This window comes from Oxyura jamaicensis, chromosome 7, assembly GCF_011077185.1.
Source record: "Oxyura jamaicensis isolate SHBP4307 breed ruddy duck chromosome 7, BPBGC_Ojam_1.0, whole genome shotgun sequence".
Lineage (NCBI taxonomy): Eukaryota > Metazoa > Chordata > Aves > Anseriformes > Anatidae > Oxyura > Oxyura jamaicensis.
The window spans coordinates 35,161,020-35,186,880 of NC_048899.1; the positions used below are offsets into that span (position 1 = coordinate 35,161,020).

A 25,861-nucleotide genomic window follows, 5' to 3' on the forward strand; every position below is an offset into this window, starting at 1 on the left:
CCAGGTTTCTGATTCCGCCAAAACATGTACTGAAAATCTGTTTCCACCTATGGTGGTTTTGTTGTTATGGTTTTGGTTTTGTGTCTTTGTTGTTGTTGTTATTTCTTTCTTTCTTTCTTTCTTTGGCTCTCAAAAACATTTATTTAAAGCAAAATGGCTGAAACAAAACCAAAGATCAGAGGTAGCAAGCCTTTTGCTTTTTCATTGTTCCTTGATGCTCATTAGAGGTGTTACATCAACGTCAATAGAACATTGTTAGTTCTGATCAGGAAAACATCCACCTATCAGTGATTATAGATGAAAAATCCAAGGTTTGACTAAATTAATCATTGTTAATTTGGAGAAAATGCATGTGAAGTATCATGCAGCACAGACACTGATATGCTTGATCTCTTGACATTTTCTCACTTCTGACTTTTTCAAATGTATCAGAAAGAATATTACAGATTTAGTCCTAACACTGTCTTCAGGAGAATTGTGATCCAGTTTTTCTTTTACAACTGTAATTAACAGGTGCCTACAAAGACAATTGAAAATACTGGAGAAATATTGGGACTTATCAAAGAAATACCTTTGCAGACTGATGAAATTAACAGGAATATACTGAAGCTGCATAAATTAACCTCATTATTTGTAATAAGCATTTTAAATATGAAGTTTTAATTATCAAAAAACTTGTAAGTACTTGTAAGTACTGCACAACTCTTCTGTATTTTGCATTTTTTTCTGTCATAAGAGCTTCATCAGAAGGCATAGTTTGAGAATAGTTGCTGGCAATATATGCTGCATGCCTTCCCAGCAAAGCATTTCTGCAAATGTACAGTCATAATCCAAATTAAAGATGAAAACAGCATAATTAATTCCAAAGTGAAAACAGAGGCAACATTAATATTTTGAGACTCATTTTTAGTGAAGTAGGGAGATAATCAAATATATGGCAGCTGAAGCCAAAGGAAAAAAAATCTAGGATAAGAAGATGTTAATGTTCACTTAGCAATGTAGCAAAAAGTCAGCTAACAGACGGGGTAGGGTCAAAGAGGTCAAGTCAGCTCTGGGATGTGTATTAGGGAAATCAAGGCTTACAACTTGAAGAAAGTCCATGAAGGATTGTTTTTAAATTTATCTGCTGGTATAATCTTACAGACACAAATGTGCACCCACCAGATAGAATGTTTTCCTATAAACCATTGAAGAGGAGCTATAAGCTATGCTATAAGCTATGTTTTGATTGTGGTGCATCACTGTACAGGTTCACTGCAGCTAGATAGGTAATTATTGCCTTAAGACACCCTGGAGACTTTATGTGGGTTTTGCTAACATGCAGTAAGATGCTCTCAGGGCAGCAGAAATGGACCTATAACACTGACAGTGTTTGAATATAGCTGGAAGGTAATCTTTACTTCTACCTACTAGTGTTTGCCTGAGGTGTATGTTCCCGTAACTGCTTTGGTCAGGTTTAAGATAACTGTTTTTGTGTGAGTTTTGCTAGGAGAGAATATTAAGCTGTCCAAAACCATTGACACACTCGATTTATTTGTCTAGAGGATGTCAAAACTCTTGAATAATCAGGAATATTGTGATGTCGGAGCAGCTTTCTTTCTCCCTCCTTGTATGGGAGTGAAGTTAAGTTACCCAAAGGAGGCTGAATTTGAACCAGAACTCTTCATGGCTGTATATATATTCTTCATCAGTGATGCTGGATGGCAAAGGAATATTTATGGCAGACCCACATAACTACCACCGTCCCCCTAAGACGTCTGGTGGAATAGACAAGTGCTTTGTTTTTCACCAGATCAGACCTGAAGGAACGCAGTCTTTACCTATTTATGAAGCAGCACCAGCTGAGTGAGTCCCATACTTCTATTCAAGCTTTTCATTACTTTGGAGAAAGTTTGCCCATGCAAAAAAAGAAAAAAAAATCTTGGAGCCTCAGTTCGTACTTTCAATTTTTATTGTAAACTAACGCTGCTTTTGTTGCTCAGAATGGTGCTGCTCCCCCCGCCACCTTATCTGGTGTCTGTCAAAGCCATGTGTTGGCTTCAGATGTATGTGCAGCTCCTATTGAATTCAGTGGCACTTCTTAACCACAAGGATTCAATTATCTGCTGTTAATGGCCCATCCATTTCGAAAACACCTATTGCTTTCTCTAAGTATTCTCTTAACTCATCCCAGTATTGACTAGGTTTATCTGTGAAAGATCTGCTGAGCATGCCATCAGGATACCACTTACCCGTGTAACTTTTTCTCCATTTGATGTTCTCTCAATTCTTATTTTAGTAAAATTCTTATCTTTTCTACTGCAGCACACATACCACTGTGCTTCTGTCTGTGCACACATCTTATAAAACAGTGCAAAACTTTGACTTCAATGATTTCTCATAGAAAATATTGTCAGAATTTGAAGTAGTGTCTCTGGGAGAAGCCAGCAAGACTGCAGCGAACTCCAGCATGTAACCAAAGTGTCATTGGCTCTTTAATGTCCTAATGGAGCAGACCAGACTGCACATTTTAACATTGTGCCCTAAAGGACACCAGCAGCGATAGGTTACAGCCTTAAAGACATTTCTGTCACTGAAAGATGAAAAGCTGAGTCAATGCTGTGGATTTGCTAACTTTTTGGTTCACGGAGGCCGATGCTGTTAGGATGGGTACCTGGACCACACAGCATGCCCTCTGGGTAGCGAAGACACTGAAGTATGAAACAACTACGGCTGTTCTCTCCAAAGAACAAACCGAGTCATTATTTTTTCTCACATCCTGTCACGGCAGCAGCCCCTCCAGGCGGGTACCTGCAGGCTGCATCCTCACAGCACGCCGCAGAAGTCAATGTTTTATATTCAGACACCAATGGATGCTGCCGAGAGCTTGCTGAGTCCCCAGTGGCAGCAGCTCAGTACGGACAGCACATCATTTTCCTCTTCCAACCAGCCTACGGAAAATTGAAGTCTTTCACGTGTTCACCTTGACAGATCTGGGTTAACAGGATCCCTGACAGCCCAGCTGCTTTCCATCCCGATGTCTCTATTTGGATGCAGGCAGCATACTTTAGGAGGGGCAGAAAGATGAACAAGAGCAGCAAATTCACCCCTAGGAAAGGGCTGTGGTTCTGTGAAATCCTGCCAACCGTGTGGTGTCACACTTTCTGCTGCCTCTTCACGGTCTCGCAGGCTCACACTCCCGATCCAGAATAGGGTTGACTGAAACACAGAGATGGGATGCATCCATCTTCCTTTGTTTACATGTTTCCTGCACTTGCTAATTATTTCAGAGGACAGCTAAATTTTACTTTGCAAACCGTATTACGCAAGGTATTGTTTTTGTCTCTCTTCCCGGCAAATGGAGTGTGTAGTTTCTTTTGGCACATAACATTGCAGTAGTCTCTGTGCTACCTGTTATTACTTATTTATCAGTTCAGTGACTCCACTATGCTAAGGCAAATAAAAGGTATTGTCCTTCACCATAGGGGACAACATTGCATTTGAATGCTTTTGTTTACTGATTGATCCCGATCAACATAAATTTCTAGGTTTTCATCAGGACATTTTCCCATTCATTAAAAATGCATGGAAAAAAAATCACCACGTGGCACTTCAAATCAGTGTCTTTCCAGATACAGGGCAGGGCAGGCAGACTTTTTTTGTGGTGTGTTTGCTCCTTGAGAAGGTACTGAGCTGCCTCAGGCCTCAGGTCTGTGAAACACACTGGGGTCTCCTCCTGAGCACATATAACTGGAAACACACGCACAAAGACTACGATTTCAGTTCTTTAGGAAGTGGGATATTCTTCGTTCCATTTCAGCTTTACGAAGTAAAGAACAATGTTAATAAAATAAAATTTGGGTCTGCACAAAGTTTTCATACCCAGATTAACTAGGGATGTGAATTTCTCCCTCATCGGCGGTGCTGGCACCGACCCCACACATTATGCTTACACAGATAAAAAAGTTCTCCATCGCACTGTAGCACTTCCCACACAGGAATAAGCTCTTCCAAAACACGTATGTGGCAGATCCTGTTTGTTTGCACTTTCTTCACAGTTGTTTTGCATCCGTTTGCGCAAGTGTGACTGAGCCAAACGAAAGCTGCTGGAGGGAGGGGAGTCATGACTGGTGTCTGCAGGGATGGGGATGAGGCACAGGGTCGGCATGGCAGCGGGCCCTAAGGGAAGTGTGGGGAAGTGATGAGGTTGATATCTGGGGCTAAAACGCACGTGAAGGATGTACCCTTAGCTTAAGCCTCCATGAGAATATTATACAGTCTTTTTTTCTCCATCTAATTGCAGTAATATATGGAACTGAGGAAGTCTCCTTTGTTATTCTAGCATGAAGTTAATTTTCACATTAATCATTGTGTCCCTGTGGCCCACCAAAGCCCCTGTGCTAATTTGAATTAATCACTCTATTCTGGGCAGGTATCTCATGGTGTAGTCTTTCATTATTCCTATAATCTGCTTTGTTTTTTTTTTTTTTCTTGTTGAAATATACAGGGAAGGACAAGCAGAAGGTGGGGATGGATAGGTAACCACAGACTGGCATGCACAGCTTTGTCAGGTATGTTTTCACACTGCCAAATAATGTGGAAGATGCAGTGGTTGCACTGTGGGTGTGGCAATCATCGTGCAAGTGAGATGGTGCACAGGTGTTTGGACTCAAACAAGTGGATAAATTTCTCTCTACTATTCCAGAGGGATGTTCAGTTTCTGAAGCTGTTGGAGGAGGAGGAACAGCAACAGGGTGAAATCAAGTTATTTATATTCCCGACAACACTAATCTGAAGTTACTGGGTGATCTCACAGGCATTGACTGGGGAGAAAGAATGATGACACAAACTGCTCACTGGTGGTTGAAATTAGGTCTGAGAAGGTCTGGTTTCTTAAAGACCTTTGCTGAGCTCATCTGGGTATTGTAGCAGCAAAACACTGACCAAAGTCTTCACCTCAGCATAAAGCAGTGTGTTGCTCTTGTCATCTGATTATGGGTTCCTGGCTCTGCTAGGAAAGCTCTCTTGTTTAGGGATCCCAAGTGGCTGTAATTAGGTGGAAAACTAAGTAGTACCCAGCTGTCTTTGGGTTTGCAGGATGCTAAGTAGAAGAGCCTGGTGGACAACATCCACTGACCTCTGCAAGGAGATGCTGCAGGTCTTGCGATTGAATCCATACTCCTTCAGGCAGTTCTTACAGGGAGCATCCCCTGGGGTAAAGCCACAGGGACAGTAATATTTAGAGTAGTATTACAGTAATATTTTGAGGTTTTCACCTTGAGATTAACCTTAATTTCTGTTCTGAAAAGCCTCTGTACCACCAACTGGGCTATTAGCCTTGTAAAAGGTAAATAAGTTATAAGCAGTTGCCTGTGCATCATTTCTACCCATTTATTCTGTTCACCTTAGGAAAGGTGCCTGTCCTGTGATGTGCTTTATTTGTAGATCCATATAGCTGACATCTTGTGTGAAGGCTTAGGGCACTGTGCTGAATATGAGAGTCATGGGGAGAACGAGCAGGAGATGGCTGGGAAAAGGGAAGGTGGTCCTGTAGCTGCAAGGGAGCAAGTCAACCAAACAGAAAATAAGGATATTCCACTTTTGTAATTAAAAATGCTGGGAAACGAGGAGATCAGTTGTCATGACTCTGGAAATGAATGTCTACATAGACTTTTTGTATTTAAATCTGATAAATCACAGAGTTAATGGTTGCATAGAGCATTTCTGGTTGGTGTGGGCTCTGAAGGCCAAGGCTAAAAAATATTTTATAAACAGATTCTTATTTTGAGTTAACTCCCACCAATTAGTACACGGGAGGAAGCAGTCTGTCAGAGAAGCATCCAGTTAAGGGGATTCTTATGCTTTTACTCACCTTCCCTCGTAGAAGTGGGACTTAAATGGGACTAAGGTCACTTTTCATCTGCACCAGTGAAACTCAATGTGAATTGCTGAACTCATGGCTGAATAAAGGTGTCTTTGATGATGTGATCCTTCACTTGTGGAAAACTCTTAGTGAACTCAACTACAGGGTTACTGAATCCAGAGCGACTGTCAAGTTCACCACCCTTTGCACCACCACACTATGTGTAAAACCCGTAACAGTTTTTGATGAACTGGATACAGACTCTGTACTTTGGTTAAGGACACATTTATACCTGTATGTTTGAAATCTTGCTCAGAAAGGCATGGTAACTCTGATTAGGCAGACCAATCTCCAAAGACTTTCAAGTGACAAACTCCACGCTTTCCCCCCGTGATCCCTTTAAAAAGGTTTGTTAAATAGGGCATTGCACTTGCAAAGCCTTGCTTGTTCTGACATTTCTAAGTAATTCAGATTGAGTTTGAGTCTACTGGACTTATGTATTTGCATTTCAAAGACTCTGAGAGAGCTGCAGAGCCGCATATTGGGTCTAGGACTTTTTTTTACTTAAAATAATAATAATAATAAAAAAGTTGGCAATTGTTGGATGAAATGCTGACTCATCAGTGATGTCACACATTTTGTAACCTGCCTTGGTGTTTAATTAGGGATTTCTAAAATGAACCACGGTGCAAAAGAGTGAAAAGCAAGGAGAAATCTGACAGGAGATTAGCAAAGGGACAGAGTTGGATCTAAAGGGAATGTTATCCTCGGTACCTCCCCTAAATGCGTGACTGCAGATCAGCAGGCTGCAGGAGTGTACCTGCTTGTTGGGACCATTTAAGAGTGCACAGGATTTATAATAACCTGTCAGGTCTACTATATCTTTCATTAGCTGATTGGATTTTTTTTTTTTTTTTTTTTTTTTTTTTTAGTCTCAAGTGAAGACAACACATTGCTAATACTCCTAGCCTGTATCCTGCCTTGGAGCCAGAGATAAGCTGCCAGAAGAGCTAGAAGAAGAGCTACACACAATGGTTAAACCTATGTTCCAGTAGCAAACAATGAAAATGAGGGCAAAAACTACGTTTTTAAAAAAATATTATTATTATTATTTTTAATTTGCAAAACTGAGTACAACCCACCCCTGAGTATGGGTCACTTATCAGACCTCCAGATTGTACTGGGTTCATATGGCTGCTTACACCTAATCAACTAGTTGTGGTGAAATACGATGCCACCTTTAGCTATAATTAGTAATAGAATAGTAAACACAACCCTTATTTATTTACATTATTATTTCAAATACCATCACTGGCAAATGAAATCATCTTTACTCTTAACTTGAATTTGCCAGTTTAAAAATCTACCTCTGTAATCCTGGTGTAGTGTTGAAGAGCATTCAGCAATTTGCTCACAGTGATGGTTCCTGTAGACTGATGGGATGTTGTATTAGGTAAACCCTTAATTTTGGTGCTGTTAGATAAGTAGTTTGAGCTTCAAACCAAAGCCTAAACAAAGTAATTGCATAGATGCTCTTGTGCACTCTGTTAAAATATTAAGATGTTTTTGCCTATACATCTTCTGGTCATTTGGAATATCCCCGGATTATTATTATTATTATTAGTGTATTATAGTACACTATAATAATGCGTATTTACACGTATAAGTTATATTAAAGGTTCTGACTGCTGTTTTGCCAATTTAAAACTCCTCCTTTTTCTAAATATCTTGATTACTACAAGAATGAAACCACTGATATTTAGTTTTCAGAAAATCGAGGGATATCTTAATATTAACAAAATTAGACAAAAGGATAGTACTCAGAAGAAAATGTACATTAAATGAATTTCAGAAATTGGGATGATTTAAAAAAAAATGTTTATCTAAATCACATTTTGCAGCTTTACTATGAGTAGAAATTATCTTCTTGATCTACACATTTTTTCTAATCTTATATTTGAAAGAAAATCAAAATTAACAAATTTCCCAAGAACATGTGCTTCGTACAAAACTAGACGTCTTATATTTGTGTTTTTTGAAGATTTGATTGTTTGTTTAATTACAGACTCTTGTGTTCCAACATAAAGTTTGAAAAGACTTTTTTTTTTTTTTAAATGAAAATAACAAATTCAAAATATGCCTTTTTCTTCAAATTTAAAAGTAAATTATGTTGAAAATCAAATAAAAATGATTCCTTTCCAGAAACACTTTTCCTTTAATATTTTTCATACTGGAAAACAATTAAAATATTTTAAAATTCCAATGAGTTGTGAAGACAAACTCAGCACATCTTGGGGTATGAATATTCCTGAACCATGTTCTGTATTTTTTTTTCTTTTGCAATCTATGTAGCATCTGCTAATGAGCATGCAGACTCAGCACTGTGCAGTATGCTGACCAGGAATGGATTATGATGTTCCAAATGAAGAGACAGACATAAAACTCTTGGGACTCAAAGTCTAATGCAAGAATGAAACTGAAACCAACACGGCTATTTTAACACAGTTTAAAACCACCTTGTAGAGTTAACTAATACAGGAAGCTTGACTGAACACTTCTGGCTGGATTTGGCAAAAAGCAAGAAATTTCATCGATCAGTAACAAGATCTCTCTCCTTGAAAACTAAAACAACTAAGGTAATGATGTGCATAATCAAATCTTAACTATCCAGGTGTAAAAAATGTCTTTATAAATCTCTTCCCATATGACTGCACATCAGAAGTCTATTTACAATTTGTTTCAGTTAACAGTCTCAAGCCCTAAGCTTTAGAAGGAGAAAACTGAGTAGCAATCAAAGATCCATACATAAAATAGTTGCTCTGATGTTGTTTGTTTCCAGTTCCACTGATGTCTTCTGCTTTCTTATATTTCCCAACAAAGCCTTTCAAGAACCACCTGGGAAAATCCAGGAAAAGCCAGTTTAATGATTTGCATCTTTGTTGATGTTGTTGTTGGTTTTGTCTAAACCATGCAAATTTTTCTTCTATAGTCTCACGAGTTCAGGAGGTGTACTTCCGGGAGACATCAGTGCATCCAAGCACAAGTTGCAGAACGTCTGATTTTACATGGCAACTTCTATCTGTTTTTTTAACTTTTAGAATAGGTAAGATATTATTTTTCAAGTACAAATATATTATTAATATTAAAGGAAAAAAAAAAAAAAAAAAACACATTGCTATTATGTTGACATATGGAAGATGAGCATTATGAGTAAAGTATTCATGAATTTGCTTAATGGTCTTGCTGTTCCAAAACCATTGGATTAGGTTGTTCTTATGGTGTGATTAAGAGACATACATTGAAATAAAGGGCAGGAGTATCTGATGAATATTAACAAAACACAGACAGCTCCAGGTATAAGCATCACTGCCTGCTTTGCCTATGAAAGCCAGGCTTACTGCTTCTGCCACAGAAGATGTCAAGGTTTATATAGTATAAACATCCATGGAAGTCATAGCTAGGCTGCATAAAATACACTAATAAATGAAATGGAGTAAAAGCTCCTGCAGTGCTATGTGCAGGATGACTGAAATGTTTTATTTGTATCTCAGTCATTAATTATCTTAATCTTTTTCATATAGGTGAAATCAAAATTCAGAGAACAGAAACATAGCTTTATCTGTAGTTCAAGTTCTTTGCCAGCAACTCTCACCTTGGCCAAGTCTGTCCTTTTTCATTGATTTATCTTATGTACCTTATTTATTTGAGAGAAAATAATTTATTTTTTGCTTATAAAATTAATTTCTTGGTGTTCCATAATCATATTTCCTTTGCACAGGCTGAGTGTCTTCCCTGTTCTATACACTGCATTACAAATTCAGCATAAGCTTATGTCTATACATAAGATGTTTCTCTGAGCAAAATTAGAATTTTACCTAACATCTTCTCAGAGAAGCAAAGGACCGTTTTATGGAGTTATATGAGAATATCCCCAATGTCTCTTGGTTTGGTCTTTCGAGATATGTAAAGCGTAATTCTGGTTTAGCTGAGGAAGCTTTGTCATGGACTATTGGATTTCAAGCCATTCTCTTCTCCCTCACTGCAAAAATGATCAGATATAAGATATAAGAATAGCAAACCCTGAGGCTAGTCTGCAAGGGGATTTGCTGGGGAAGGAGGGGTATGTTGAAAGTAAAGAGCCTTTGGTGTTCACTCCCTCCTGGGGCCCAGCACTGCCCTTTCCTATCAGCAACAGGGCTGAGAACTTGGTGACACAACACAAATCAGCAACCTCCACAGCAACATCCTGCAGCCCATATGTTCTTGACCTTTGCTTTGTGCTTACAGTGATTTCCTCCAGTTTTGCTTAATGCAGAGGAATCAGAGTGGGCATTTCCACCCCGAGCCCCTTGCACACCTCGCCCTTTGTAGCCATGGAAAAGCAGCCACCGTGCCTGCACAGGGAGCGAGGCAAAGTTGCAACTGCATTTTAAATTCATAACATAGCTTGTACCATGCTGACCTCCCTGTGTAGACAAGCCCTTTATGAGATCATCTGCAGTTTTGATGATAATGGCGGCTTTATTTTCTTCTATTAGGCCTTGGGGTGCAAGAGCTATTGTAAATCCTCCTGCACTTGTGCATGCTATTTCTCTTTATTCCTATTCTAATTCACATTTCCTATCCCCTAGACCAAAATACTGATGTAAATAAGCTTTTTATTTTCATTTTTCAAAGTTATAGCTCTGCACAGCATAACACAAAAAATCCACAACTTTCTTTTTTTTTTTTATTTTTAAATGAGAAATGTTTTTTTTTTTTTTTAATTATTTTATTTATTTTCATTTCTTTCCAAGGGAAGGTGCAGGTTGCATATGAAAGGTCAAATGCTCCCTCTCACATTCCATTCATTTAATAGCAGGATGCTCTTTCTGGCCATCTGCTTATTGTTGAATTAATTGTCAATTAATTGTCTCTTAATTGAAGCATTTGTTTCCAATTTTCAAAGATTAGCAGGGTATTAAATGAGAGAGGTCAACACAATTTAGGAGAATGTTTTAAATTTTGCTTATAGAAGCTGGGAATTGTAGCTTTCATTAAACATCACTCTGGCATAATTTGCGTCATTAAAAGTGGCAATTTTAGCCAATTACTGCAGCTGTTTTGAGTTTACTTGCTTGAATGATTCCTGATTCCAGGACTTGGGAAGATCTGAAATCTCACTATTGCTTCTTGTTGCTATATTGCAGTTTAAAAATAGAATTAATCATATAAATAAGCCTATTAAAGTTATTTTTTTTTACTGGGAAATATAACTCTTTAACAAACAAAACAAACGCTAATATCTGTTCATAAAGGCAGACATTAGAGCCTAATTAAGTGGCTTTTAGACCAGGGCATGCTTGCAAAAGGCTGATGAGGTGAGGGTGGGAGGGTAGAGGAAGCATGAGCTGAGCCCAGACTCTGCATGAGATGTGGTGAAAGGGTCCCAAATGCCTAAGGGTGATCTGCAGAGGCCGGGATCCAGCATGGGGAGCACAGTGACAGATGGGTGTAATTGCACTGGGCAGATTATTAATGTGCTTAAATATAAAGGAACTGAGCTCTCAAGCCTGTGAGGACCATTAGGTCAGCCTCTCTGAATCTCAGCACAGCACCAACCATTGACTTTCCCATCAGCTCTTCAGGTGTGGAGCCCTGGTGGCTGGGCTTGGCTGATGAATATTGTTCAGAAAGTACCTAATTAATTCCATGGCTGCCCAAGACTGCTGGTAGCCATTGGTTTAACTTTTTGCTTCAGTTTTACATTCCATTAAGCAATTTATATGCTTACATTGAATCAAGCCTTGATTCCTTAATGGATTTGATTTATTAAAAGGAAATATTAGTTTTGGAAGATATATTTTTGAAACAGCTATGGTCTTTTAGTCCCTAAAAATTTCCATACTAGAGAAAAATTAAAAAAAAAAAAATGCCTGAGTTTAGTTCAATCTATACCCTTATTAATCAGTCATTCAGAAGATTCCAGGGGAAAATCTCCTACATGTGGGGTTTGATATTGCAGGTATTTTTGTACTGAGTAATTTTAGTAAAGTTAGAGCCAGTAAAGCAATGCCTGCTCTCTCTACCTTTATATTACTTGATTTAAGAAACCATTGTTCTCTCCCCAGATTTTAGGATGCAGACCAGAAAGCATCTGTTTTTCCCAGTATCAATGCCTAGACATCAGCAGTCTTGTATAGAAACTGATACAAGCGTTCATTTGATCATATTACATCCACTATGTAATCACAGAGAAAGGCCAAGCTAACGGAGTTTGGGAGATCAGAAATATCAGTGCCCCAGTAGATAATACTGATTGCTTGAAGAATACATTATGCTCTGTCTTATTTGATAGAGAAGAAATTCAATTTGATTTGGATGTTTGCATGCACTTTGTACGAGGATGAATATATATTCATCTGTCCCCTTGTGGGGAAACTCTACAAACTCTGCCCTTACCCAGCCCAGACAGTCTGATTTGTCTCTTCTTAGACATATGAAGTGGTGTGGTCAGAGTAGCCACAAGGCGAGCCGGTTCATATCAGATAGACTGTGATTAGCGCATTTTACGAGGAGATAAACAAGCCATTGAGAAATGTAAAACATTTCCCTAGCTGCCCTTCAGCCCCGGGGCACGATGTCCTGTGGCTTCTCTCCCGCTGGTTCATGGTACAGCCTGCAAAGGGCAGCTCTGAGACAGAAGGCAGGAAACATGTAGAGGGAAAAAGGATTGGGCATTTGAAGTTGCTTGGATTTGGGAATTTTAACTTAATCTGTGGAGAAATCCAGAAGTATGGTAAAATGGGGAATGTATTATTTCCTCTCCTTGGCTCTGCAGTTTGTCAGTAAATTGCCTCTATTGTGTGTGATAAGTGTAAAGAGGAGGATGTTAAGGCTGCCAGTGAGTATCAGGGTCTGAATCGGAGAGTTTGGATGGGATCATGACTCCTTCTACTTACAGCAATTAACATACCGTATGCACTCAGGGGAGAACAAAATGATAATGCGTGTTACAAAAGACCAAATCTGTCGCATGTTATATAAACCAGGAGAAAAGATAAATCTGCTCTTTACTTGCATTTACTGTAAACCACAGAATCCAACAAATCTTTTCAGACTAAGCCCATACTTAACAGCTGGGAACCTGTTCTCACTGGGTCATGCCTGCTGGCTTCACATGATTTATTTCTGATTTCCATAAGCATGAGTGGAAAATATGGCCTGATTATTTTTAGTGAATAGTTATAGAAATAGGTTACAGTACTGTAAAGATCATTTAGTGGTTGTACATTAAGCTTTTTCCAAATAGTCATCATTTAGTTAATGGCACCTACACAAATTCACTTGAACAAAAGCTCCAAAACAGAGGATATTATTTATTTTTTAAATAATATGCTTTGTTGAGGTCCTCACCAAATGCTGTGTAGAAACATCTGGCAGAGAAAGGGAAAGATTTTAAATAAACTTTACAGGGAGTAGACTCTACAGCTGAAAAATAAGGATTATGTAAAATGGAAAAGCATGTATTTTCTATTCCGTTGAACATTCATAAAAAGTCTGTCCCTCAGGTGTTTATCTATTTACTTATTAAACATGAAAAATCATGTTAGATTTTATGCATCAAAGTTCAGGACAGGGTTTCCATTGCAGAAACTTTGGGGAATTCAACTCTCTGATAACCTAATTATAAATGTCGTATTTGCTTCTACCTGTATGTATCCTTTTATAGATGGGAATGATGTTTTTCTAATAACGTTTCAGTACACTAAGAGTAAAATCAATCTTCAACCACAAAACCTGACATCCTCCCCAAAATATTGCATTCCCTGTCAAGATTAGTTCAGATGAGACAGACTTATGCATTTTGTTGACTAATTACAAAAATAAGCAGGTTTGCTATGCAAATTCTAAGGAACTGGTTTGCACCCCATCTACTAAAACCCAAATGGTTGTCTCTGTCAAGTCGCTGAGGACAGCAAATAAGATCATAGAATCATTAAGGTTGGAAAAGACCTCCAAGATGGTCCAACCATCCCCCTATCACTCATATCACCCATTAAATAATATCATAGAATCATTAAGGTTGGAAAATGAACAGATGAACATCAGCTTTTTACCTTTTTTTAACTTTTACTACTTTTTAATGTAGTCTGATACATTGAGATGCTGTTGGGTCAATAGATCTAGCTCAGGGAAAGCTTCAGATAACTACTCTCAAATGCTTTCATTAGCTATGCATTCTTGCAAGCATGTCTTCGCCCAAATTACTGTTCTATATTTTCTCAAACTGATATCAGCAATTTTCATCTTATTAATGGAGTTGAAGTACGAACACAGTTTCTAACAAAGGCAATTCCTGCAGGTACCCTAAATGTTCTAAATGTTGCAAAATATCATTGTTTTCATTTATAAGTAGGTGGTAAGGTTATTAATAAAGTCCTTATAGACTTTGATTAATGAACCTCCACCATTCATCCCCTTATGTCAAGCAAATTTCAGAAGCCTACATTTTTCTTAACACAAAATTTAATCTTTCATATAATCATTGTGTATTGCAGCTGTTAAATGTTGCTTCTTTCTGACATCACTTTGAATTGGCAAACTGTTAAGATACAGATCATCGTGGGGTGCCTTTACTTTAAATGTTTAGAACCTCGTTGCATGTCTGTGTAAATTGAACACAACAATTCATGAGTTTTACCCTGGCTGATATTAAATAGGTGTCTTGTTCCCACTGTGAGTGAAACCCTTGCAGATGAGAAAAATGTGGGATGTGTGATGTGTCACCGCAGTGTAAAAATTGTCTGGCTTGTGTTACAAATGGCTTTATCTGCTTCAAAGCCATTGAAGAGAAAAATTGCCTTAAATGATTGTGGATTAATGTTCTGCCATATAAAATAAGAGGACTGTCAGCTACAGACCACTGAATGTAACAGGTGACTTGCTCTTGAGGCATCTGTCAGTATTATTGGGGGAAAATGCTGTGTTGTCAAAGAGGACCTCAGTTTGAGTGACATAATACTGGAGGCCTCATGCTGCCAATTCTAAAACGTCCTTGGAATCTATAAATATTATCAATGGCAAATTCCTATTCCTATTTGTTACACGTGGAGGTATTCTATAAGAAATCTCACCTTGAAAGAGAAATAGATACTCATCACATAAATAAAAAATAGTTCTGTTGCTGACAATAATCTTAATTTGCTTGATTTAGATATTTGGGAAAACTGAGTTTTTATTTATGTTAATGTTCTCAAACACATAGGCTCAGTACCTCACATCATAGGCGCTTTACAAGGAGTGTTTTCACATTTTGGAATCAGTCATAAGCCTGGAAAAGCAGGACAAAGAAATAAAATGTGGGACATTAAAGTGAAATGAATAGATTTACACATAGAGATTAGCAGATCTGCTGGCTTCATTTTATCAGAAACTTGTTAAAGGATTTTTGAGGTGTTTGCATTGATTTCAGTGGGTGGCTTCATACAGCAGCTATATGTTCATGAAGCTTATATTGCATACAAAATATCTCTACTGGCTGAGAAGTATTTTAATTTTGAAGTTAAACCCTTCAGTATTAAGAAATGAGAAGTGTATAATTGTACGTGCAATTTTATCTCTCTTCTTTCACATATCTGTCCTGTGTAGGTCAGATCTCAACTAGGTGCTGCTGTGAGGGTAGTGGAAGTGGCCAGGGTGCTGTATGTGGGTTGTGACGATCTCTTCCTGGTACCAGGAAGCACTGAGCATTGATGCTGGTTCTGCTCAGTCTCTCAACAGCCCTTTTTATCGCCCTTCACAGAAGCGGATTTCACACTTCTGCGGCGATTCTTTGAAGCACATCCACAGGTTTATCTGCTGATTTGAAAAACAGTCAATGTTTCAGAACTTATTCATTTTTTTTATTTTTTTTTATTTATTTTTTTTTTATTTTAGTTCTGACATCTCAAGCAATTATGATAATATTTCCTTGGAAGTGCTCTTAAGCTTGATTTTTCATCTTTCTGCTTCTGTATCAGGCTTGGGAGGAAGGCAGCATTGTGCTTTGGCCAGCAGTGATGCTGAGATCTGTAGCTCTTCAGCAGATGCTCAGCCTCAGCTCTGGGAAACACGTTGTTAGACAACATTGTCAGGGTTTTTATCTTTTTTTTTTTTTTTACCACCGTTTTCTTGAAGAGTTGTACACCCAACAAAGCTGCTGTCTGTGTGAGGGGCATATAAGAGGGTGCAGGCTCAAGTCAGGTTGCTTTCTCCAGGCAGGCGGCTGCTGCCTTTCCCTCACCCTCGCACTGCCACAAGCTGAGCCAGCCACTCTTCTAGCTCAGTTGTTTTATAACTCCTCACATCAGCTCATCTTGGAAATAGATGAGCATTAATGCTGCCTTAAGAAAGGGAGCATGAGCATGTAAGAAGTTAGCTTACAACACTTTAAATTATCATGACAGAGTGATGGAGCAGTGATGCTGCTGTGACCTGTAGATGCAAATCTGCTGTAGGCTGCATTATATCTGGTGCCCAGGTACAAGGAAGATGTGCTCTACCTAAGACATACGACATAGAAATGCCCACTTTTCTACTAATAATTTTTCAGAAAAGAAGTGTTATGGAAGCCAGCAACCCCTCTGGATTGACTCACTGAAACTGACTGATCTTTCAACAAAGACTTCAAAATGAGATATTTCTGATATTTATTTATTTATTTTATGTTGTCCTAATTACCAGCTCCACACCAATAAAAGCACTGCATTATAAAATAACTCACAACCGGGAAATACCAGCTACAAATTAAAGGCTGCATTAACAGTATAGCTACTCCCCTACGTCCAACTGATGCGTCAAGGTACATATAAAGCTCTGATTAAATGTATTTGTTTCTTCAGTCTCATTATAAAGAAAAATCACTATCAAATTCATTCATTGGGAAAAGCTATCCCAAAAAATGATCCCTGGAGCTCTCAGAAGAGCTGACTCTAAGTGCACATTACACAAAGAAGCAAGGTGAGTGCCGGCTGGGTCTGGATGGGCTTTGATCACAACACACTACACACGCTTTTCACCAAAAAAGATGAGAGAAAAAGACTAAATCTGCAAAATAACTGAGTATGTTGGCAGGAGAAATGTCTGTCTCCAGACTGGTGATTCTGTTGTTTCAGCAGGAATCTCATTTGATCTAATTAACAAGGGCTAGGGACAAAAAAAAAAAAGGGCAAATCTGAGAAACAGACTCCTTTTTTAGCTACTGTGATTGATCTGAAGCATTGCCAAGGAAGCTCCTCCAGTTCCTTCCTTCGGAAGTACAGACCACACTTCTGTCACAGCATCACACCTGTGCTACAGCATTTACTTCACTTTTTAAGTCCACAGAAAGAGAGGGTAACAGGAAAGAGGAGGCGTGAGACATAGATTTTTAGCTGAATCCTTTTTATCGCTATTGAGAGCGAGGCAAAGCAATTTGTCAGAAGGATTCAAAGACACTGAGAGGAGTATGGTTATCAGACGTGTTCAATAGCTGCTTTTGAAACTCTGTGAAAAGTTTCCATTAAGGAGAGCAGTCTGGTAGGTTCACCATCCGAACCGGCAAGGAGCGGAGGTGGGAGGAGAGTTACAGGACGTGCATGAAAGCCCTGGCGGGATGTTAGCCTTTCGTTTTTCAATTAGCCACCACAAAGCTCGTCTGCTGTGCAGGCTGCATCACAATACCTGCATCTCGTTGGGTATGAATTACAGTACTGCAAGGGAGGGATCCAACAGCATTTTCTGTATATTAATTTGTTGACCTATTCAGGGGAAAAACAAGAGTTTCCACAGTTTTCAGGCTCTGGAGATTCCAATTAACAAAGATAGGAACTTTTAAAGTCATATTACAGCCTGCTTTTGTGGGATGATCCTAATGTGTCTGTATGAATATACTAGATGTAAAACACACATATATGATTCAGAAACTTAAAAAAATACACATAATATCAGCAAAGGTATATTGTTTGAATACATAATCATGAAGATTTGCAACCTAGGAGTTTTATTTGATACTTATTTTAAAAAGGCACCTAAAACACTTGAAAATATTTAGGGACAAACTGATTTTTTTTTTTTTTTTTTTTTTTTTTTTCATGCAGTAAATAATAAGTAGGTCCTTTCCCAGAGGCAGCCTGGCAGCTGTTACTAGTGTTTTCTTTGCTTAATGCTAAGCCCGGTGAGCTCCCCAGTGCCAGGAAGTTGGAGGGCAGGGAAATGTGGCTAGCAGCTGCATCCAGATCTGTGTTATTCCTTGTCCAGCTGTCTGGCACTTTTGAGCCCTTTCTGTCTGATTTGAGTAATTAAACCTAGATTTCTAGATGCCAGTCCACATGTACTTATTTCATGCGCAGATAGAAATGAAAAACAAAGAAAATGATGGACTTATGGGCACAAGTATCATTAAATATTTTGGATATTTTAACGTTGGCTCTCACCAGTTTTGCACACTAGACTACTTGATATGTTTTGGGTGAGACTCACCCATGGGCCCCATACATTTAGAAAGCTGACGACTTTGTGAGGAATGCCAGTGGGGAGCTGCAGCCATGGGTTGTCCTCTGCATCATGGTTTTGCATCTCTGCCTCCTGTCCACTGCTGGTAATATTTATTGTAGGCCGGACTCACCCAGGGCTTTGTTTCTCCTTTTTCTTTTTTTATGTCAAGGATATCCTCATTTTTCTAACTGGAGCCATTTACTAACAAATAGCTTCTTTGTGTTTCTCTGAGAGCCCTTGATGTCCTCTTGTGCTGTTGTGCCCTGTCCTGCCTCAAAGCCTCTGTAACTTTGCTTTGTGTCTTTGGGCACCCAGGTGAACCATGGTGAATGTATGCTGATATAGCAGGACTGATCTGGTCCTGGAATTTTGTAGATAAATGCATGGCTAAAATAGTGGATATGCTTAGGGCAGAAGTAGAAGTGATCGGTCTCACCAGTTTGTAGGGAAAGGACATGGTTACTGTGACCTTTTATTGCATTATTATTTGCAAGACTTGCTTTGGGAAACACAACTTCTTATTTTGGAGGAATAAGTGAAAAAGTGTGCTTAAAAAGCACATCAAATAGTAATAAATATCATGCTGAATTTTGTAAATATATGTTTTTTCCTGTATTGCTTTCTCTCTCTACACACTAAAATTTTGCTGATGTTTTTTGGGTCAGGGAAAGGATGAAGGTGTTTCTGTGAATCCTTAAATTTCTGCACATGTTAGGATTGTGTTATAAAGCAAAATGTGATGTAAGTGGCTCCCACACACTTGGTATCTCGCTTTTCTCCTACCTGCTTGGATCTTTCCAATTGTGCCCTGGTAATGTCAGAATAGTTTGTACAACCACTATTTTATACCTTTGTGAACAAGGTCTTTTATCTAATAAAAGCACTTCAGTAGAATATGTTACTTCTGAGAAAAAATAAATAACATTTTTGATGCACCTTAAAAAAAATTCAGCATGTGTCCCAGTTAGATATATTTAATACACCTCTTTGATAGCAAACAAAAGAACCGTGTGAGCAAGCCATGTTGCAGATATATTGCCATTGTTCCTGCAGGGTAGGTGATTGTAATCTTTTATAGTAAATTTTAAAAAAATGAACTGCACCAATAAATTTCATGTTTTACAATGAACACACTCAATGTGTTAATCTTTTATACAGTCATTGTCCAGAAGAAATATACACAGTGGATAGTTAAGACACCCCTGTACGGCACCAGGGCAATATGCCTTCTATTTCAAATTAGGATAGCCAGGCAGTTTTATTCTTTAAGGCTGCTGTAAAACCTTATCTAAATGAAAGATATTAAATGGTGAAGTTACATAAAGGTATATTTCATTACAGTGTTACTGGAAGGTGATTTGGTTTTTTAACCCTTTGAGTATTGCTGAGGGTTAAAACTAAGGAATTTGTACTGGCCGAGCAAGCTTTGCACATTTATTGCTTAATTGAAGATAATTGGCCTGGCCATTGAAGTGGAGACCTCAACATTCCAAGCTCGTGACATATAAAGGTTAACTATCACTTCCAGTAAAACCTTCCCAAGGAATTTAAAAGTTGCAATGCAAAGTTTGATAAGACATCTAATTTTCTTGCTGACTACAATTTTGCTATTTTTAATTTAAAATTAATCTGGCATCTGATTATATTTATAACACATGTGCCCTGACCAAAAATTATTATTAAAGCACTTAATGTTACTTTAATAACTGCAGAGATTTTTGGAGCTGTTTTTTTTTTTTTTTTTTTTTCCTCAAAATGGCTACTGAATTGTTAAAACTATCTGTGCAGCATAATTACTATGAAAATAAATAGGAAGATAAGGATATTCTTCTATTAAAAAAAATGTTTAATTAATCTGCTTATGGAGCAAAGACAATTAAATAACCAATATTCAAAATAAGCAATGGGATATTCATAAATATTTACCATTGCTACCTCAAAACTATATACCATGATTTAATGGTAATACATATATGACATACTTTATTTTGTGGGCTGCTGTAATAAATACTATGACCGAGTTAACTCTGAGCTGGGGTTAGGTTGAACTTGGATCCTGCAGGTAAACTGTATCAAAAAACTAACACTGCATCTTCCAGTCACAGGTTTGCCATGGGGACACATTGGATTTTCTAGTGCTATCCATACGTACCACCCAGAAGTGCTATATATTAACTTGTATCACGTTTCTGCAAGAAAAAAAGATTTTTAGGTATTTATGACTAAGCCGTAAAGCTTGTTTCTGAGTGAAATGCAGAGACTTTCATCTTATCTAACAAGTTTGCCTCTCCCATCTTCAGACAGAACCAATTTGTTCTATTATATTATGTGGTGTTTGTGCTGCAGTTAATAGTTACAAATGCATGAAAGATTGCACAGGTAATAATTGCACTGGACATATGTCCATGCAGTATGGGCATATATGCTACTTCAGATGAATCAGGCTGTAATTTCGCAGCTAGTTTGAACAGGTCCAAGTACAAATTAGCATTGCATATATCATCCCTTCTTCCCTAATTCTGTCTGTGTAAAACCTCTACTCCTCTCCCACGTAAGCCAACAGTTCTGCTTAAGTGACATTATAGTGAGTGGATAGCAAGAGCGGATATGGCTGAAAATGAAGTTTTGTTTTTTTTTTTTTTTTTTTAAAAAAAAAGAGAGAGAGAGTGAAAAGAAAACAATAATTCAAGCACATGAATACCAGTGCTAGCACACAGGAGAGGGGCTGGATGCATGTGGCCAAGACAAGAGAGGATCTTAAACCAGATATAAAACTGTGTTCAATTTTATTTCTTTTTCACAGCAAAGCCAAAAACTTCATTTCAAGGGAAAAGGGGAAGGATTTGCACTATTTTCTCAATGGTATATACTGTTCATCTTCAGTTTTTACTGTGTTATGAGCTGCCAGGGGTCATTTATAGCCACATGAATAATTAGAAAATGTTCTTATGCAGGTGGATGTGTTCTATGCTAATCACATTTGTCCTTCTAAGGTCAGAGGAAAAACTAGAGGAGAGAATGCAATTTTTCACAACACACTGTTAATTACTATAGCATCTGATTTCAGAGACTTTTACATTTGAACACCCCTTCTTCCTCAGACTTGGTAATAAAGCAGTGATTTTTTTTTTTTTTTTTAAAAAAAAAAAGCTTTTAATTTTCTGCACACACACATGTGGCTGTTCCCATCATGACTCCCAGAATTCTTATGTTTCCTTAATTATTGCTAGTATTCTTACTCAAGACTAATTTTATGGACCCCATGTTACAATGCTTCATGTATGGAGCCACTGGTGGTTCCTGATGGAAACGCCTCCAGAGGCCAACATCTTGCAGGAGAAGGCAACCTGGCTTCACACCTCTGTGATGCTGCGTGCTCACTCCAACCCAACCACAAAATGCACTGCCACAGCTCTCAGGAGTTTCTGACTCTGTGACTCAAATAACTGCTTTCATGAGCAGTGACTGCTATGGCACTGAGGACTTTTAGTCGTACATTTATTTATTTATTCATTGTTTCTGTAAAGATTTCCATAAAGACAAAATTCTGGGACAGGAAGGGTACTACTCCAGCAGCGAAATGCCTCAGAGTTTTCCCCCTGCAGTGGGACAACATTTGAGAAGTTTTATTGGTGGCACTTATTGTCATTTTGCACTGCAGGAACTGTAAAAGATGCCTGCAGTGAATCTGAGAGCTTGGCTGAGAGGACTGGCTGTTAGCTGCAGACACTGCATCTTAGCACTGCTTTGAGAGACTTGAAAATAGTAATATTTTATGTGGGATGCAGAGCAAAATTAGATATTGACTAATAAAAAGTTGTGATAACCTGCAGTGAGGTGCTTTTCCAATCTACCCCAGAGACATCAAAATTATGGTGTTGTCTTTTGTAAAGCTGTGATCAAGCATTTCTGCAATAAACCCTTGTTTCAGGCACTTGTAATGAAATGTAGAAGAATACGGGGGCCCATTTTGGCTTAAGCCTGTCATTCTATAGAAATACTTCCATGTATATATAGAAATAAATTCCATGTCCAGGACTCTGAACATTCCTAAAAACAGGGGAAACGCATACAGGGATGAGACCTCAGTTGAAAAGTTGTCAGGAACTTTTTCCTGCAAGGTCAGGTGAAACTTGCTTTCTGTCAGAAATGCGCTGCCTGTGCTACTGTCAGCTAACATAATTTTTATGGGCTCTGTCATTTAGCTCTCAAAATCTCTGACTGGTGCAAATTTGTTCAGTTTATGGGGGTAGAAAGCACATTACGCCTTTACTTTATTAAAATAAGATCACAGGATCACCTTTCTGAGGTAAAAAACAGCAGGGAAAGGGGTTCATATAAACCCATTTTTTTATTCAGGCACCCTCCAGTCTCTGTTCATCACCTCTTGTGCAAAAAAAGGACTGAACTGCATGCAGAGCAGTTTCTGTTTTAGTTAGACATGGTACCTGAGACAAGAATCCCTTTTGACAGTGTTCATTTGGATTCCCTTTTAAAATTAAAGGTAATCCAGGTAATCCAGCCCCTTTAGATGTTCAGGGTGAGAAGTCGCAAGGACCTGAGTCAGCGTGGAGACACGAGTTGGCCTCAGAAGCCCAAACATGTGCAAATTCCTACCTCCGCTCTGCTTTGGACATGCTTTTGGCACTGAGGGATTCCTGTATGTTAACCCAGGATTAAAAGAGAGGCAAGAACTCCCTTGTTGATATGTTGTGCCCAGTTCCAGCAAAGCAGCTCTAAGCATGTGTATTTATGTAGATTTACCGTGGCTTGCATGAGTCAAGCTGCATGCGGTAGTGTTTTGTAGAATCAGAAATACAACTTTTCTACCAGCAGAATGGAGAAGGGAGGCTGATAATGGGGGACCTCTGGTTTTGATCTAGCCACACCTAAACTGGTGTTTCATTTTGTGTGAGAACAGTCCTAAAGAGTAACTTGTGAAGCCAAGGCAGGGCCCTCAGCAGCGCTGGAGGCTGGTGCAGGGGTACCAGCTCCCTGCTGGTTCCCTTGGCCTCTCATGCATTTCTGTGGTGCAGGGAAGGGAAATGATTAAACAGGCTTGGAGCTATCTCTGATGCACAGCAGCAGAGACACAGTACTTGCATTTATACTTCACTCTGCATTTTTTATTAGAATAACTTTATTTGACATATTACATTGCTATAAATGATTCTGCTTTCTGAAGAAAAAAAAATCTGCATTTCTACACAGATAACATTGATTTAGAATGAATTAAAATGAGCTAGAAGAAACAATATATATATGTATATCTTAAGTAGGAATAGCTTTAAAAGAAACAACAACTTCTGCATTTAATTTTTTTGCAAAACATTTTAAAAATCTATTTTATCCTTTTGTATCATAGAACTCATTTCCTCCCTTTAATGGCTCTTCACAAAAGTCCTCAGTGCTATAAACTCTAGTTTTAGCACAGTATATTTATGTAAAATATTGCCAGCATTTTCTTTGAATCAATAAGCAATTTTCATGCCAATAGATGGTAGAATTGGTGTACTTTCTTGTAATTTAAAAGTAAAATGTATACTTTCTTAAAATGTGGGTCAAATCACTTTTTTCCACACTGATAAAATAGCAGAAATCTTGCAAGTGAATCTCCCAGTCTCTGCTCAAACTCTTGCTGAAGTCAATCGGCATCTCTATGAGGTGTTTCTTCTGCCATGAATTAGTAAGTCTGTATCAGGGAACTAACTGAGTGATATCTAATATCAGACAGTATTTTAAATATCAGAGAGACTTTTGCATAACTAATTTCAAACTTTTTTTTTTTTTTCCATAGAAAAATCATTTAAAACACCAAGAAGTTCATCTGTAAATATTTAGTTGATTTATTGGGGTTTGTACATGTCAAGCTTGCCAAGCTTGCCAAGTGCTCAATATTAATGTGCTCTTCTCATATTGTATGTGAGATTTATTTATTTATTTATTTTGCTTGCTTGTTTGTTTTGTTTTAATTTATTTATTTTTATCTATTTATTTTTGGTTGTTTAAGTTCTAAACTCCCCAGCAAGCTCAGGAAGAAGCAATGTATAGCTTGCCAGTATAAAACACCTTAAATTTGTCTCATCACTTGTGGCTCCTTGCAGAGAGTTGCCGCAGCCCTGAACTGACCCATGAAGCAGCCTGGGCTTTTGCTTTTCTAGTCTACAAACACATGAGCTTACTACTTGAAAAAATGAAGTTGTTTGTTTAGTAGCTTTCAAACGTGCAGACAACCTACCCTGATTAGCTTGCTCTTTGTTGGTTTGTTGCTCTTTGTTGGCATTTATGTACACCTTGGTGGCACATTGTTAAACTCTGTCCATTGAAGAGATGGAGATGTATAATGCAGTAGCCACCCTCTTAGGTGGTGTACTGGTTGATTTAGGCTGCAATGCCACAGAAAACTGAAGTCTGGACGACCCTACTTTGGACGAGCTATTTATTCTCACTATTTTCCCCATGTGACTTCTAGCACCCCTGCAGATATATGGCTGAAAATTAACCCAGCAATTCAATATATATGGCTCCAGCTCATGATTTGGTTATAGAAGTGCTAGTGCTAGCAAAAAAGGAGAGAACATTAACACACGCTTTAGATAGAGAGAGATCAAACCTGTCAGTAGCGGCCAAACCTTGCACCAACTTAAAGTGATTGGGGAACTGCAACCTTTTAGCTCTTTTCTTCAACCTGAGAGATGCATCTTACCTATAAAGCTTTATGGAAAGGCAAGTGAAGTGCAGGGCACCACAGCATGTGTGACTTGTGCTGCGAAGGGGCATAAATAATTAGCAAATGGAGTAGGGTTTGGCATGGTTGGTTGAGTGGCACTGACCTTGAGCATCCTGAAATCTGCTCTCACCAAGGCAATTAGTGGCCGATTCAAAGGGCAGATGAAGCAGCCAGAAATCGATAAGGCGTGAGACATGCCATGTCCACTGTCCTGTTTCCTCAGACCTTTTCCTACTACAGAAAATGTTAACAATGTGGGAACAATTGCATTATATTCTACTTATGATATCGAAAAGTCACATATGTTTGCGTGATATTGCCATAGAAAGCTCTTCTGACTACAGCTTTTGATAAGGTCTGTTTAATGATTATGTTATACACTATTATTAGCAGAACATTTGAGTAATTGTAAATAGCACATCATATCGCTACATTTTTACACCAGTAAAAATTTAAAACATTTAACAGAACCGTGGGAAGTGTGAAAATAATTTTTCCCCTGAGTATAAGAAAAAAACAGACCAAGTTGTTTCAAGAATTGACTTTAATTGCAGTAAACAGCACACAGAATAAATAGCTATCCATCATTATGCCTTACATTTGTCACTACGTCAAAAATTCAGAGCATAAAAAAGGTGAAATGATTAAATAAAAGTGTGATGGTGCACAGGGCATCCCACCCACTTCACAGTTTGGTGTGGAAAGGGTAAAACATTTTGCTTCATGCTGGTAACACTGCCAACGACATTATATGACCCTAAACTCCAGTCTCCATAAAGATAAGTTTAGACCAC

General features: G+C 38.3%; 1 long non-coding RNA gene across 1 annotated transcript; it reads left to right on the plus strand.

Annotated features, from left to right (window-relative positions):
• Positions 1-5,268: 5,268 nt before the first annotated feature.
• LOC118170126 lies at positions 5,269-7,945 on the plus strand. The gene is made up of 2 exons (XR_004752502.1): positions 5,269-5,326; positions 5,425-7,945. It is a non-coding gene; the product is annotated as an uncharacterized LOC118170126 (long non-coding RNA).
• The last annotated feature ends 17,916 nt before the right edge of the window (positions 7,946-25,861 follow it).